Consider the following 12,485-nt stretch of genomic DNA (forward strand, 5'->3'; position numbering starts at 1 on the left):
GAGGTGCCAAAAGGCATCGCAACAATATTTCCTAGCCTCCAATGCACCCCGAGGCTCCGCCTTCGCAGCCTAGGGTGAAAAAATTCATCCATCAAGCAGCTCTGGTTTTAACAGTGCACGCACATTAGCGATTTGATATTGAATAATAATAATAATGTGAAACAAATTTCAGACAAAAGTAATGAAAAGTTTAGTGATAAAAAAGTGATAATATAGAACAACAAAACATTATTTGGAAAAAAAAGAAAAAAAAAATGCGGGTAATTTTTCCAATGATTTGAAAAAACAAATTAGCACTTCAGTATTTTTTTTAGCCTTGCAATAAATTGTCACTGTCCTTAAAATATTTCTGATGTTTTTAATCTGTCACAATTTTTTTTTTCTGAAGCAAAGGCCAAAACTGAAACAATGTAAAATTCTGTTTCGCAGTATTTTTGGCAAGTAATAGGATACTAAATATACGGTGGCGCCAATGCTCTAATTTGTTTTCATTTTGTCACGTAATTTTTAAATATTTTTAATGACTGGCTGAGAATTAAAATATGAAGTTGAGAGGCCGGGAGTAGATTTTTTTCAGCAGTCTGCGACACAGATTAAGAATCACAAAAGTTGTCTGAAAAATTATTTTGTCGATATAAGATTAATCGAAAAATGCATAAAAATAAGACGCCAAACTTGAAAACCCCAAGTACATGTTACTTGTGGATTATATCCCAGAACCCAGGAAGTACAGTATAAATATTCGTTTGCTGAAGTCAAAATTTTTTCTCTTTAAAAGTTTTAAGTTTTTTTTTCCGCCACAACTAAAAAAAATAGTCTGCTGCCTTTCGCAAGAATCCGCGACGTACGTCGCAGCGTCGCGTCGTGCTGTTTCTGCTACCGGGGTTGAGAGTTGAATAAAATAAATTTTAAAAAGGATTCAGCCCATTTATTAACAACGATTAATGGGGTGGTTTCCTTCAGTCAAAAGTACTACTTTAGTCACGGAAATTGATAGAATGAGAAAAAAAAAAATTAATTTGAATTTTGGCATCTTGAATTCAAATTATGTTTTTCGCAATCACGAGCGTGTGTGTTTGTGTAGGCGCATGTGTGTGGGTGCGTGGGTGCGGAAGTGTATGTATGCATGTGTGTGAGTGAGTGTTGTGTACGTGCGTGTGCGTGTAGGCGTTCGTGTGTGTGTGTAGGCGTTCGTGTGTGTGTGTGTGTGTAGGCGTTCGTGTGTGTGTGGGACATGGACGCCACCACCCAGCAAAAGTGGATTTCGGGGGACAGTGGTCAGGACCAGCCGCGCCGCCGCCGGTGGACGGTGGTGCTGCAGGCCTGGTCCAAGCTGAAAAAGGCACGGACGCCAAAAACGGTGAAGTGAGAACAATAAGCAATCGTGATTGCTCAAAAAAAAAAAAAAAAAAAAAAAACAGACCTAGAAAATACTTATTTTCCCAAAATTTTTTTAAATTAGGTTTTTAAATGTCCGATTTTTCAAACAAGGCGTGGTCTTGATGACATCACAAATGATGCACTTTGCCGCATCAACAGCACAACAGGCATTTTTTCAGAGACAAAATGCAACACAGCTTAGCAAGAAAGTGAGATCGCTCCAAAAGTAACGAAATATACACGAAAAATACCATTTTAAAAGGATAAAACAACAGCCCGTTTTTTTAAATAATGCTTGGGAATTCTTGTTATATATCTGAAGCTCCAATTCTTGTTATATATCTGAAGCTCCAATTCTTGTTATATATCTGAAGCTCCATAGTTACTTCCACGTTCTTCAATCTTTCAAATGGCGAGAAAGAAGAGAATATTTTGAAATAAAACCATCATGTGATTTTTTCCTTTTCCGGATTATTTTGCGAGAACGACGGAAGGAATTTTTCTACTTGAGATATATTTAGAGGATACAATTTTCAGAATATTTTTTCTGAGCTTTTATTTCAACGGAAAATTTAGAAATAATGTAAAGCAATGTAAACTAGCTGTCAGAGATGAATTCAGGTGCTCGATGGATCCCCATTGGGTTGTTTTTTTTTTTCCCCATTTTTCAAAAATAATTTTTTTGAAAGAGCATGATCGAAAACATAGCGGGAACTTTTTTTCCTTGATTTTCCCTTATTTTCCTTTTAAACAAAATATTCTTGAAGGATGTTCAGTCGTTTTTTTTTCCATTTTCGCTGCGGACGTCACAATTGAACAGGCCATAGTCACCAGAACAAAGTTACTGGACAATGCAGAATTTCACCAAATGAATATTTGCTGACAGTGAAAAATCAGCAAAAGGTGATATCTTGCCAGAAAAGACCACCAAGAGCATTCAAGATGGCTTTCATCACTTGTGACGTCAAACGATGAAACAATTTTGTTTTAGAAATCTGACATTAAAAAAAAATAAAATAAAGAAATAAATTAAGAAAATAAATAAATAAAAATAAAATTAATTTGAATTTTGACATCTGGAATTCAAATTATGTTTTTCGCAAACACGAGTGAGTGTATGTAGGCGTCTGTGTTTGTGCCTGTGTGCAGGCATGAGTGTGTGCCTGTGTGCAGGCATGAGTGTGTGTCTGTGTGCAGACATAAGTGTATGAGTATGTGTGTGCGTATGTATGCGTGTGTGTGTGTGTGTGTGTATGATATGGACGCAACATGGTCTGGAGGAGCAGCATCTCGGGATAGTCCGGTCGACGGTGGTGCTGCAGAGGGAGGCGGGGGGGGGGGGAAATAAAATCATAGGAACATCAAAACCGTCAAGTGCGTCAATAAGCGATGTGATTGCTCAAAAAAAAAAAAAAAAAAAAAAAATAATAATAAAATAAAAAATAAATAAATAAATAAAAAATAAATAAATAAATAAATAAATAAATGTTTGGGAAATAAAAGTATTTTCTGGCTCGATGTTTTTTTTTTTTTTGCTTATTCTATCAATTTCAGTGACAGTAAGACTTTTGACTGAAGGAAACTCCCCCATTACCGTACGGCGGGGTTTCCTGCGGAATAAACTTTGAATTTCTTTCGAAATTCGTCCATTTCCTTAATCTTGAACACAGAGCTATTATAATGAACCACAAGGCTTAATTTGCTCGCAGCTAATGGGCGCTCAGCTCTTAAACTTCCCCTCTTTCAGTCAGTGGCGTACCCTGGATTCTGTTTTAGGAGGAGCCCAAATGCGAACATTAAAGAGGCGATCACTTTAACTATTTTTCATTAAATATGTTGGAAAATTCCGTGAAAATTATAACCTTTACGATTTTGTTTTTAAATTAGTTATATCGGAATGAGTTTACGAATTATTTCACACATTATACCGTGGGCGTCCATATGCAAAATTTTAAGGGAGGGGTAGGGGCTCAGACATTCTCCCGGTGGTTTAGCAGGATATTTTCGTCATGGAAACCGATTTCAGTACAGATTAGAGTTAATAAAATTTGACATTTTTACTAACTTATTCATTATGGCTTTAGAAGAAAAACATTTTTACAAAGAGAAAAGTACTAAAAGCAAGAAAGTTTTAGTTTCTAAGAGGGGGCGGGGCTTGAGCCCCCACTTGATCCCTCTGGGCACCTATGCATTATACTTTATTCACTAGCTTTATATGAGCCAAGTGAAATACTTTATTATTTCATTTAAAATATTGTCACTTTTATCGTAATTAAGGGAAAAAACATTCTTGTCATTCTGTCACAGCACAGAAACTTCATTTTTTTAAAATTCAATACGTGAAAAATTATTCAGATTAACAGTTTCTTCTTAAAAGTACTCATTAGTTAAAAGAAGTCAGAAAGAAGTATTCACATAAATTTCGTTTTGTTGTAAGAAGTACGAAAGCTTAGTTGACAAAAATGTTATTCCACTCACGAAACAAACCAACAGCGTAAAAATTGAAAAATAAAGCTACAAAAAATAATCTCTCTTTTTTTTGTTTTAGCATTTTAGTTATATAAGATGAAATAGAAGGGGGAAAAAATGCCAGTTTTAATGAAAATTACTGAAATACCTCAGAAAAAAATGTCATTCCGTCATACTTGAATTTGCCCTGTTTTTTCCTAAACTTTGTTATAGATTATGCTGAAGATTCGTAACTGCTAATTTTTATTAAAACCAGTTAAGCACCATTTGGGGGTGATGAAAGAACTTTTATTTTTTAAAAATATTAATTTTGTGTGAGGTGTGGGGTGGGGCATGACACTACAAATAAGCACCGCGGCGACATTCATGCTAGGCAAGACACTGTACATAATTTGAAGATTTATAGGGCTTCTGCACTTTTCAAAGTAAGTAAGCTCTGATAAATCGTACTTCTCAATTTATCTTCAAAGTGCTGATTTAATCTTGCTCCTAAAGTTTTTATGCTTTTACATTTTTAAAATCATAATCTAGTAGCAATTACAATTTCCCAACGCTTTTTGGTTAACCTGCTACGTTTTGGGTTTTCACACAGCACATGCTTCATTATGGAACATATGATGAACTTTCATGCCTCAAGATGGCAGCACTATTATTGTACTTTAAGATGAAGTTTCCCAAATTTTAACTGAGAAACCACTTGGAGGCTCTCCATGTTCATAAATGAGTAACGCTTCTTTCCAACATTTTGATAAACTGCCCCCTTTATGAGAAAGTGCCACACTTCACCTTTCCCCTCCCTCCCTTTGTCATGTGTCACGCAATTTTTTATAAACATATCCTTTATGATAATGCGTGCTGTTGCCATTTCTTACCCATCCCTCTCGCATGTCACACACTGTCACAATTTCACGACTCCCCCTCCCCTAAAAGTGTGAACAAAATGCAATACAATAGTCAAAAGTCAATTTTAAGCAGAAATGGCTCCGTACTAGTTCAAATGTTTGGCTCTTTTGAATTTTGAAAATTAATGAATTGAAATAATAAGAATATTTTTGTGTCATTAAAAAAAAAGGGGAGAAAAATATGGATTCAATAAATCTTAGTAATATTTCATGACTAAAAGATGAAAATCGACATTTAAACGAGGCCTATTTGTTGACAGATTTATGAAAGAGTAGTGAAAACGTACAACTTTTTCGTGTAAAAGTTGTACGTTACAAAAAATCATCCGTTGCTAAAAAAAATCTTCCAGCACCCAGCCTCTGGTATTCTATTGAAATTCGATATCTTGTATCTACATTATGTTTTTCGTAATCACGAATAACTACTGGCCGTACTGGTTCCTATTCGTTGGGTTTCTTATTTCTATGAACTGAAATGGAATGGAAATAAAAGGAGAAATTCGCAACCGTCATATCTGTACCTCAGACCCAGAAGGACGTAAGTCACATTACGATAATTTTACAAGAGAGAGGAAAAACTTTTTTCTGGGCGCATACAAAGGATGGGGCGCGCGCTCTTTTACACCTGGTAAAATATTTAATTGATTTTTTTTAAAAAAGAATTACGTCCACATGGCTCGAGGCCTCCATACAATGCACTAATAAACGGAAAATCACAATTTTTGGACTTACATCAGTCTGGCTCTGTGGTACAGTTGTTATGACTGATGATTTTCTAGATTAATCGTATCCATAGAAAAAGAAATGGTAAGCAGGATGCGGAATAAAGATACTGTCGGACTATCACGAGAAAAGCAACCGCCGAAATGTCTTCGCATGTCTACTGCTATATCAACGAGGCCCGTCTCAGTTTTCCAAGGGAAGCATAATGTTGGAAAAACACGTACGACTGCACAAAGGCGAGCAGACGAGTGGCGAAATGGCGCCAAAAAGCCTTCCTGCTAACCCTTGCAGAAAATGAACGAAGTCCGTTTCTATGGCAGTAGACGGCTCCGACTTGACGGCGGGAGCTTTTTTCGTGAAAGACAGACAGTAAGATTATTATGACCATTTTGCAACCCATTTACTTCTCATAAAGGTTTTATTTACGGTGTGTAAAGTCATTGTATTTTTATTTATTATCAATCTTAAATGGTGAGAATTATTCATTTGGAAATTTTGTATTTAGATGGAGGTTTGCTATTAAAGTTCATCCATACAGGTGTTTTTCCTGCAAAATGTGGCTTTAATCAAAATACCCCGTTTTTTAATGTAAAATCCGTTTGAATTAAGCATTGAATGAACGTAAACGATTTGTACCATGAGGACGCAAGTTAGTCTCTGTAAATAAATATCCAAACCAACGAGATAGACTTATTCTTGCCGTCTTGGCAATATCAAAAATTAAAGGAACGCACAAATACGGTCAAATGAAAAAAAAAAAAAAAAAAAAAAACTCGTTGATTGCTCGGGGGGGGGGGGGGACTTCGTTTTGTTAATGAATTTGTATTTTACATGTACAAGCATTTGAAAATTCTTTTCTTTTTATCAAGCATGAATTGTTGCATTTGTTTCATAAAAGTTTATAATTTGGTTTTTCAAAAGGGTCGTGGGTTTTGTTTTTCAAAATCTGAGGTGAACCTCTGTTTTTAAGTAAGCCATTTTTTTGTGTCACTGAAAATGCTAATTAATTATAACTACAGCAGTAAAAGTATTTTTGAATGTTTTTTTTAGCACAGAAAAGACATTTTCATTTATGCAATAGTAAAATATATAAATATAAAAACATTTGATTCAATCTTTGCCCAGATTCTTTGAGAGAACTTCCTATTTCGCGATGTTTAAAAATGCAATAAAAGCTGGATACTAGGTTTTTGAATGCTTCGGGGTTGACTTTTAGGGCGACCTTTAAATAGCTCCTCATATAAAATGGCTTTATGTGCTTCACCTTTATGAAACATGTTTTTGAATATTTACTTCCAATAAAAAAGAGAAAACGCTAGAAATTTCTTTGTTGTCAGAGTTTGGCTCAGAAAAGAACGAAGGAAAATGGAGAGGGTTCTGAAGGTGAAAACGCCATCCATCTTTAAGCGTTAGAAATAACTTTTTTCTCCGTTAAAACTTGAAATTTACTTGTGATATGATTTCTGCTTCAGTAACTTCTTTTTGTACGTAAGAAAAGCATTTATTCAATGAGAAAAGAAATAAAAGCAATCATACTTCAATTTCATGAGGCTAAATTAAACATACGCGAAAACAAGTACAGTAAAACCTGTCTACAACGATACTGTTGGGACCTAAAATAATATCGTAATAGACAGGTTATCGTTACAGACAGTTTAATTATTCATGCTGACATTTTTCTGGGGCCAAAAAATATTGTTATAGACAGGTTATCGTTATAGACAGTATCGTTATACACTGGTTTCACTGTATACTACAGTGAACAAGCATATAACATTTTTTAAAAGTCAATTCCTACTCAATTCCTACCTATTTCATACTTGTGAATTGCCTCCTATTTCATAATTGTGAATCTCATTTATTGTAATTATTTTTGTTGTTCATACATTTTTGTAAATATGTCTTGCAGTTTTTCAACATAAAGAGAATTTTTTTTTGAAGTTTGCAGAAAATGTTATCCGAATGTTTCACCTTAAAACATCATTTGGCACCTTTTTCATTCTGTGATAAACGAGACATTACGAAAAATTGACAGCTAAACATTCCAAAATGTATGTTATAGATGTGTGTCGCGTTACGAAAGGCGCACTTATCGAACATTTGTGAGTGAAAAAAAAAAACTTTCACAGTTCATCTTTATTTGTATGCATCATTTAAAGTGCTACGGCAATAGTTTAGGAAATATACATTTTTAAAACCGGGATATTATTTTATGCTAACCTTGTATAGTGTAGGGAGAATGAATTAATAGTAGGAATTGGAAAAAACGAGCTGATGTGTGCATCACATGACTTCCTTTTACTCCAATTTAATGTCGTTTCCCAATTACTGGCAATTTTAATGTGATTCAATTGTTTACTCTCTAAATATCACCAACAGTGGCCAAATTGAAACCAAATTCAAAAAAAAAAAAAAAAAAAAAAAAAGTCAAAACTTGGCGACCAAAATACTGACGATATATTGCCAAGCGTTCGACAAATTATTACACCACTTGAGTTTACGAAATTACGTGCTCGAAATTAACAATGATTCCCCCCCCCAAAAAGGGGCAAAAGACCCCCCTTAGGAACATCCGAATGCAACCAAAAGGGAAGGTGCACAACTAGGCCTCACTAGGAGTCGACGTACCAAATTTCAACTTTCTAGGACATACCGTTCTTGAGTTATGCGAGATACATACACACATACATACGTACATACGGACGTCACGAGAAAATTCGTTGTAATTAACTCGGGGGTCGTCAAAATGGATATTTCGGGTGTCTGTAGGCAGGGCCGCTCCGTCCCTATGTGCAAGGTCGTGCGGAGAACGACGGCGCCAGAGTCAAAAAGGCGCCAAACTCTACCAATCAAAAATGCTCCAAATAGGGAGGGGGGAGGGCGATTTCCAACTAAAAAATAAAATTAAACTTTTCATTATTTTTATAAAAGTAGCGGTGAAATTATACTGCTCATTGAAACAAGCAATTCTCCTTGCTGACTATCTATAAGGAAAAGTTATTGCCTCGTTGTGTCTACATATGCTATTCGAAAGCTCAATCTTTTACACTGAAAACACATGATGCTAATTAATGCATACATTAGAATTTTTGTTCATATGTTGAGCCATGAATTTTATTTCGGTATGTCTATAATTTCACAAGGTTGAGCATACGGAGCAGCGCAAGAAATTTGCTATTCCCCATTTTGGTTCTTGCGATGAATACGTTATATTATAACTCGTGCAATATGTCTTTTTGTGATTTTTAACTATTGTTCATGGTAATTCCACTGCATCATCTTACCATCCATTTAACAATACGGCAAGCACATTTGCATGTTATTTACTTGTGCGTAAAATACATACATTGTAGACAATAATTTAGATTAACTTTTTAGTTCCGAAAAGTAACGACTTGACCCTAATTACTCGGTTCTTCCATCCCCATTTTTTCAACTATTTGTGTATTAAATTAAAGAAAGAGCTTTGGACAAGATGTTTGTTTTAGATATTAAATTCAATGCCTTTTTAACGATTTCGTATTCCCGAACTATTTGTTCTACCGGCAAATTTTACCGGAATGCTTAACTCAATGTTTTTCAAAAATATTTACAATTGAAGGGGGAAAAAACGCGTCTTCGGAAAAACAAAGTGATTTTATTAAGGGGGAAAAAAAAAGATGTTGGGGTAAAACTTTTATTTCTTTAAAAAAACTTCGAGTTGAAAATTCTCAATACTTTTAGCTAATTGATCAGCTACTACCCCCCCCCCCCCCCCCGTCCCTACTTCGTTTCTTTTTTCCTTATATTATTTATCTTTTTCCTAGTTCACCCAAAAATAAGAAAGTTTCCAAAATGCTACTCGTCCGAATCCCCCCCCCCCCCCCACAAAAGCATTACGGAGCATCTCCAATTTCGTTTCCAGATCTTCAATTTCGCGTAAGCTCCTCAATTCGAAACAACATTGCTTAAAATTACATTCGAAAATCACTTAAAATTGCATTTTTAGAGCTTCAATTTCGAAAGATTGGCCGCTCTAATGTTACCAAATATCGTCAATCACGGTTTTTAAGACTTCAATTTCAGAAAATATTCGGGAAAGGTCCTCCGAACCTCCTTCCTTTAATATCATCAAAAATTAGGTTTTTCAAACATGACTTACGAAAAACTTAAACTAGAATAGCCTCTGAACCACTTCTCTCAATATCATAAAATACTGCTTAGGTTTCTAGCACTTTAGGTTTCTAGAGTTCCAGAATTCCCTTCTTGAGAAACAATTGCGTTTTTAGAAGTTCAATTTTGAAAAGAGTGGGAGAAAAAGAATTAATTTCTATCTATTTCTCAAAAAAAAAAAAAAAAAACGATCGGGTAGAAATCCTAGAATTCCATTCCTTATTCTAACGTCAAAAAATATGGCCTATAATCACGTTTTTAAGGCTCCTACTTCTATAAATCTCCTTGGAGCCCCTTGTACCTTTTTTTCCCCAACAACACCACTAAAGACCGCCTAAAATTGCGTTTTTCAAACTACAAGTTTCAAACATTTTCCGGGGTGAACCACAGGACCTTTCTCATTAAAAGAGATATATATATATTTTTAATTTGAGCTTCCCTAAAACTATTTTCTAGTTGCGCCGCTGCTCCTGTTGTCATGTTTTGAAAGGCATAAAAGTCTTATTAATTGTTCATCACTTAGAGATTAGATAGATATTCAAAGTGGCTGTAACTCTGATATTAAAATATTTTCTTCCTCAAAAACGCATTATTAACATATCAGAGGAGCTGCTGAACACGAAATAATTTCGAGATATGAAGTAAAAACGTACACCATATTGCGAAATTAAATATTTACTCATCGTTTTTTTTCATAAATTAAATACCAAATGTATTTTTTTACCATTTTACATTTGTCTACAAAACCTCCCTCCAGGTATTAACTATATTTTCCTCGAACGCCAGAGCATAAAGGCGCTCCAAAGACATTTGCACGACGGCGCCGATCAGGCTTGGCGCGGCCCTGTCTGTAGGTTCCTAGTCATATATCCACGTTTGGCAGGTCAAAAAAAAAAAAAAAAAAAAAAACTTGCAATACATCCTTTTTTGTAAAAGGAAGTAAAAAAGCCTTAAAAATGACTTTAAATTGATTACTTGAACTGAGGAAGGTCTGAGAAACCTGGATTATTTTCGAAATTTGTCGAATTTCAAGACCAATAAAAGCTATTGTCAAAAGTGTTAGTAGGCTTAAAATATTTTTTGCGAGGCAGTTTTGAAACTCAGTTGCTAAAATACATCTACGCACAATTAAATAAGATATGTGGAATAATTTTGTATTCAGTTTTGTCACTCCGGAACTTACACTGTAACCGTAAAGATGCAAGCATAATATAGGGGAAAAGGGGGCACATGTGAACACGGGGCACATGTGATCATGATATGTTTTACTAGGATAACATCAAGCAAAAAATCTCCAAAACTTCTCAAGTAATAGCACTACCAGCCCTACTATTTAACCAAACTTTCAGAGCAAGGAGCCAGTTTATGTTCCTGTGGTGACAGCTTCTTTTTTTAACAGATGCTGATGTACTTTTATCACTGTCTTCTTCGTGTAAAAACATATTTTAAACTAATTAATAAGCTAAATTTAGTTATTGCAAACCATTATAAGAACTACTTAAAATACACCGCCAGCTCAGTTATTCCATCCGAGGACTGCAGTTTCGTGCTTTTTAGCACTCATCAGTCCGGAATAGGAATTACCTAAACTGGAGGTGAAAAACCTCTTAAGGGAGCCAAGAGAGCCAAACAAACTGGAAGCTAGGGCGGCAATTTACTACATTATAAGAATTTTCACTTAAATTTATCCCAATGTTTAAATATTATAATTAAATTAAAAATTCTTTATTTTTTAAAATTCGTTCTAAGGTAGATGCCAGGGCACTTGTGAACGCAACATGTAGGGGCAAATGTGAACAGTTCCCATACCCTCGCCGCAAATATAAATATTAGTGTAAGCTTATTATAAGTGTTAAAAGAGATGTAGAGATTTATAATTATTGTTTTACTGCAATCAGAGATTATAAATTTATTGTCACTTATTATTACATAATTACTAATTATTTGTTTTTTTTATTTTTATTTTTTTAATTCGTTAATTACTAAACAGTTGGCTAAAAATTTTGTGATATAATATTTGCCCGGAAAATAAAGACAAAATATTTTCCTTTAACTAAAACCTGAAGTTTAGAAACATTTAAATATTCGTCATCATATTCTGTATGAAGCTTAAACGTACTATATAACAAGAATATACTTTACATAATAAAATATTCTTTGTATTGTTTAATAGACTTATACGATTTTTTCTTGTCGATCTATTGATTAGAACATGATATGAAACTTTGAAATTTGACAGTGAGCAGAGTTATGTAATTGCGAAAAAAATGTTTTCTTAATAACAGCTACTGTGCAATTCAAACTGACAGCATAGGTTACAAGCCCTTGAATGTAATTAGTGCATACGTATATGCTTCATTATAACGATTTTTTCGTCGAAATATGATGCTCGTCCTGAATTTTACTTTTTTTTTTACAAAAAAGGAAGTATTGTATTCGCGAAAAAAATTTCGCCCAAAAATCGGCCTTAATTTCCATTTTGCTCACCCCAAAATGAATATTGAGTTTCTTTTTCAACCCGACCACACGTGGATGTGTGCCTAGGAACGTACAGACACCAGAAATATCCATTTTGACGATCCCCGAGTTAATTTTTCTCGTGACGTCTGTATGTACGTATGTATGTGCGAATGTGTGTATGTATGTCGCATAACTCAAGAACGGAATGTCCTAGAAAGTTGAAATTTGGTACGTAGACTCGTAGTGGGGTCTAGTTGTGCACCTTCTTTTTCGGGTTCCTTCTTCCCTTTTTGGTTGTGCATTCGGGTGCTCCAAGGGGGGTCTTTTGCCCCTTTTTGGGGGAAAATCACTGTTAATTTCGATGTAAACTCAAGTGGAATATAATTTGGCGGACACTTG

Source organism: Uloborus diversus, chromosome 4, assembly GCF_026930045.1.
Source record: "Uloborus diversus isolate 005 chromosome 4, Udiv.v.3.1, whole genome shotgun sequence".
NCBI lineage: Eukaryota > Metazoa > Arthropoda > Arachnida > Araneae > Uloboridae > Uloborus > Uloborus diversus.